Source organism: Piliocolobus tephrosceles, chromosome 9 (assembly GCF_002776525.5).
Source record: "Piliocolobus tephrosceles isolate RC106 chromosome 9, ASM277652v3, whole genome shotgun sequence".
NCBI lineage: Eukaryota > Metazoa > Chordata > Mammalia > Primates > Cercopithecidae > Piliocolobus > Piliocolobus tephrosceles.
In genome coordinates this window covers 64,994,356-65,000,007 of record NC_045442.1, presented here as the reverse complement: position 1 = coordinate 65,000,007, position 5,652 = coordinate 64,994,356, and positions in this window count along the sequence as shown.

Below are 5,652 nucleotides of genomic sequence, written 5' to 3'. Positions count from 1 at the left end.
CCTGCCCTTTTAGCTTCATTTCCACTTCCTGCCCTTTTAGCTTCATTTCCACTTCCATCAATGCTCTCCTCCTAGTCCACACCGAGGACCTCATGCCACACAGTACACACCTTCCAAGAGCACAGGCTCCCACCATCTTTGCTCACATTATTTCTTCTGCCTAGAAGGCCTTTGCCCCTTTCCACCATGTATTATCCTACAAAACCCAGCTCATAAAATCTGTGACACATACTGAAAGATTTCATCTGCTCTCCAAGATGTTAACCCTTTTAACTTTTAGGCCTGTTAGTTTGTCTGATAAGAGCTGTAGTATTTAGTTACCTGTCTCCTTAGGCAACCTGAGATTCCTTGAGGGCCCTGGCACCAAGCCCAGTGTCGGGCACAAGGATGTATTCAACCTGAATCAAATCAAATTTAATTAGTACTTGATACAAAATAATACTGCTTTTGCTGCTTTCTCACTAGCCTGGTGTTACCATACACAGGAGCATTTCTGGTTTAGAGGGTGAATCACTCGGTTATCCAATAGTCAGTGGCCAGGATAGAGCCTCAAGGAACAGGTCTCCTCACATACCCAGACATTTGGATGTCAGCAGTTTCTCTGGAGTCTGTTTATAGCACATATGTACTCAGGATGATGTTTGGATTCACAACCTCAGATTTTTTTAATACCAAAATTCATAGGCTGAAGTTCCCTTCCCTTAACTCAGACAAGCCTTGACGCTTAAGGCTGATTTAGAAAGCATTTCCTATCTGGATTATCTTTATTAGGACCGTTTCCTCTTCTACAGCACCTTTTTTCTCCTTACCCAGGAAGCAAACAAACAAACCTGGAGATGCTTCTTTCTAGTTCTCAAAAGGAAATGTGAGGCTTTGCTAAACAACTGTGTTGACTCAAAGGAGGTGAGGGGCAGGGGATGTTAAAGAAAAAGAGAAAAGGCCGGGCACAGTAGCTCAAGCCTGTAATCCCAGCACTTTGGGAGGCCGAGGTGGGCGGATCATGAGGTCAAGAGATCGAGGCCATCCTGGCCAACATGGTGAAACCCTGTCTCTACTAAAAAATACAAAAATTAGCTGGGCGTGGTGCCACGTGCCTGTAGTCCCAGCTACTAGGGAGGCTGAGGCAGGAGAATCACTTGAACCCAGGAGGCAGAGTTTTCAGTGAGCCAAGATGGCACCACTGCACTCCAGCCTAGTGACAGATCAAGACTCCGTTTCAAAAAAAAAAAGAGAAAAGCAGTTGAGGGGCAGGGGATGTTAAAGAAAAAGCAATTTGTGACACTTGCTAAAGATGGTAACAGGAAGGCTTTATTTAGGGAGACCATGGTAATAGGTATAGGGACTACTGCAATGGGGTCTTGCAGTGGGGGAGGGAGAGGACTTGACTCCCCTCTTGTCCAACAAGGAAAGTTACTAAGAGGAAACATCAAGGGTAAGCGAGATTCTTTTTCCTTTCTTTCTTTTTGAGAAGGGGTCTCACTCTGTCACCCAGGCTGGAGTGCAGTGGGGCCATCTTGGCTCACTGCAACCTCCGCCTCCTGGGCTCAAGTGATTCTCCTGCCTCAGCCTCCCGAGTAGTTGGGATTACAGGCGCACACCATCACACTTGGCTAATTTTTGTGTTTTTTGATAGAGAAGGTAGTTCTCCATGTTGGCCAGGCTGGTCTCAAACTCATGACCTCAAGTGATCTGCCTGCCTTGCCCTCCCAAAGTGCTGGGATTACAGGTGTGAGCCACCCCTCCCAGCCTGTAAGTGAGATCCTTGTTAGAACAACTCAACAAAATTATTGCTGAAAGCAGGACAGGGTAATAAGATAGTGAGGGTGGTCAGATATCTAGGGTAGGCGATTTTCACTAAATTGACAAGATTCTTGCTCAGACTGGATTCCACAAGGACAGAGAGGGAAGTCCAGTGTGAGGCTAGTCAGAAGGGACTCAGAGGAGTTCGACTAAAGTTTTGATCAAAGGAGACTTTGTTAGTGAAGGACATGAAATACCTTTTTAAAACATTTCTTCCATTTGGCCGGGCGCAGTGGCTCACACCTGTAATCCCAGCACTTTGGGAAGCTGAGGTGGGTGGACCACCTGAAGTCAGGAGTTTGAGACCAGCCTGGCCAACATAGAGAAACCTCCTCTCTACTAAAAATACAAAAAAAAATTAGACGGGCATGGTGGTGGGCACCTGTAATCCCAGCTACTCGGTAGGCTGAGGCAGGAGAATCACTTGAACCCGAGAGGTAGAGGCTATAGTGAGCTGAGGTCATGCCACTGCACTCCAGCCTGGGCGACAGAGCAAGACTCTGTCTCAAAAAAAAAAGAAAAGAAAAGAAAAAAAATTCATTTGCTTTGTCTTTGCAATGGTCAGTGTGGCAAGAGGCCAAATATATATATATATTTATTGGAGAATAAAAGATTCTTAGTTGGAATGGTGAAAAGTTGACTACTAGAAATCCTTTTCTGGGAGGAGCAGGGGTAAGGTCTAGTTCGGTCACCCAGGCTGGAGTGCAGTGGTGCAATCTTGGCTCACTACAGTCTCGACCTCCCAGGCTAAAGTGATCCTCTCACCTCAGCCTCCCAAGTAGCTGGGACTACAGGAATGCCACCAGCATGACTGTTTGGTGGCATTCCTGTAGGAACCTACTGTTTGTAGGTTCTTTTTGGTTTTTTTTGTAGAAGCAGGGTCGGTAGAAATCTTTTTCTTTTCTTTTCTTTCTTTTTTTTTTGGAGACAGGGTCTCACTCTGTTGCCCAGGCTAGAGTGCAGTGGTATAATCTCGGCTCACTGCAACCCCTGTGTCCCAGGCTCAAGCCATCCTCCCACTGCAGCCTCCTTAGTAGCTGGGACCACAGGTGTGCGCCACCATGCCCGGCTAATTTTTGTATTTCTTGTAGAGACAGGAGGGTCTCACTTTGTTGCCCAGGCTGGTCACGAACTCCTGAGTTCAAGTCATCTGCCCGCCTCGGCCTCACGAAGTGCTGGGATTACAGGAAAATCCCTTGATTCTGAGATGAGAAGCCAGTTCACACTTCCCAGTACTCTACCTTTCCCCACTTTCTTTCTTTCTTTCTTTTTTTTTTAAGATGGAGTCTCGCTGTATCGCCCAGGCTGGAGTGCAATGGTGCAATCTTGGCTCACTGCAACCTCCATCTCCTGGGTTCATGCCATTCTCCTGCTTCACCCTCCCAAGTAGCTGGGACTAAAGGCACCTGCCACCATGCCTGGCTAATTTTTTGTATTTTTTTTTTTTTTTGAGACGGAGTCTCACTCTGTCACCCAGGCTAGAGTGCAGTGGCGCGATCTCGGCTCACTTCAACCTCCGCCTCCTGGGTTCACACCATTCTCCTGCCTCAGCCTCCTGAGTAGCTGGGACTACAGATGCCCACCACCACGCCCGGCTAACTTTTTTTTTTTTTTTTTTTGTATTTTTAGTAGAGACAAGGTTTCACTGTGTTAGCCAGGATGGTCCCGATCTGCTGACCTCGTGATCCACCCGCCTTGGCCTCCCAAAGTGCTGGGATTACAGGCATGAGCCACTGTGCCTGGCCAATTTTTTGTATTTTTAGTAGAGACGAAGTTTCACTGTGTTAGCCAGGATGGTCTCCATCTCCTGACCTCGTGATCTGCCCATCTCGGCCTCCCAAAGTGCAGGGATTACAGGCGTGAGCCACCACGCGCGGCCTGCCTCTCCCCTCTTTCTTAAAATAACAAATACCTATGAAGCATTTAAAACATTCCATAATGTTTGAGGAGGATTGATTGAGGATTGGAATAATGATCATTATGTTAACAGAAATTATTTCTGGGTGGTGAGATTACAGCAATTTTCTTTCTTTCTTTGAGCTTTTCTATACTTTCCAAAAATTCTACAATAAAGAAAGGCCTCAATAATTTTTGTTTGAAAGAAGTTAAGGCAGCTGACTCTCCTGCACTTGGGGCCATCAAAGCCAATAAGCTATCTAACCAAGATGAGGAGACCCCACCATTCTATCACCCCATTAGACTTGGGGTCAAAGGGCAGTTCTCAAAGCCTAAAAATATTACTTCCTTGAAAGAATGCTAGAGCCCCAGTCTGTCAAGAGGGCTTGCAACCAAGCACCCTGGCACAGGAGCAAGTTAGCAAAATTCTTATAATTTGAAGTGGAAAATGAGACTAACCCTTCCGGCTACCAAAAAAAAAGAAGAAAGTATGAAAGCCTAGGGCAAGATGCCAAACTTAGTTTCAGGATTATAAAGGAGAAACCACTTATTTTTAGTTTTATTATAACAGAGGGTGTAAAGCTGGGCCTCATATCCCACTATTTACATGAAAATCCCATCAAAAATGAGCTGGCTGTACTCCAGGTGCCCAGATCTCAACGGAACTCTGTTTCCAGTGAAGCCCCTGCCCGCTAGCCCCAGCTTTCTCTTTCTCTGCTTTCTTATGGGAGAAGGAGAGAAAGGATGCCTTGGATCTCTTTCCTCTCATCCTGAAATTAATTCAAAAACAAACTGTTGCTTTCTCCCTTCTCACATTCCACCTATTACCAATTTTTTTTTTTTTTTGAGACTGAGTTTACCTCTTGTTGCCCAGGCTGGAGTGCAATGGCATGATCTCGGCTCACTGCAACCTCTGCCTCCTGGGTTCAAAGGATTCTCCTGCCTCAGCCTCCCTATTAGCTGGGAATACAGGTGCCCGCAACCATGCCTGGCTAATTTTTTGTGTTTTTAGTAGAGACAGGGTTTCACCATGTTGACCAGGCTGGTCTCGAACTCCTGACCTCAGATGATCCACCTACCTTGGCCTCCCAAAGTACTGGGATTACAGGCATGAGCCACGCACCCAGCCCTATTGCCAACTTTTTTTTTTTTTTTTTTTTTTTTTGAGACAGATTCTCACTCTTTCGCCCAGGCTGGAGTGCAGTGGTGCGATCTCAGCTCACTCCAACCTCCACCTCCTGGGTTCAAGCGATTCTCCTGCTTAAGCCTCCCGAGTAGCTGGGACTATAGGTGCGTGCCACCACGCCCAGCTAATTTTTTGTATTTTTAGTAGAGGCCGGGTTTCGCTGTGTTAGCCAGGATGGTCTCGACCTTCTGACCTCATGATCCGCCCACCTTGGCCTCCCAAAGTGCTAGGATTACAGGCGTGAGCCATGGCACCCGGCCTCAAGACCGAAAACTTTTACATGATACCGACTCTACTCTAGCTAAACCTCGTAGAAAAAAACTGGCTCCGCCACCATCTCACCAGTAAAGGCCAATTGGAAGGCCTAGACTTCCACCCTTGCCAGGTTGTAAAGATACATCCCCAACTGTCCTCATGCCCCATCCAATTTATGCAGTGGCGATGGAGAAGGCACAGTGGGGAGCACCCCATCCCGGGCAGTGTCAGAGGAGACCACATGGGGAGTTCGGACTTCTACTGGTACCAGCTAGGGATAGAAATTCAAGATCCCCATGGGGAGAACCCCTTCCTGTCCCCACTGAGGCAGTGTCAGAGGCAGCCTAGTGGAGTGAGGACTTTGACCACAGCTCTGAAATAACAAGGCCACCCTCTGCAGTGTCAGTGGAGGCCACATGGAAAGCAGTAACAAGGAGCCCTTCTACTTCCCAGCCAAGGTGGTACCAGCAGAGACCTAGTGGAGAGCCTGAACTTCTCTCCCCACCCAGAGGCAC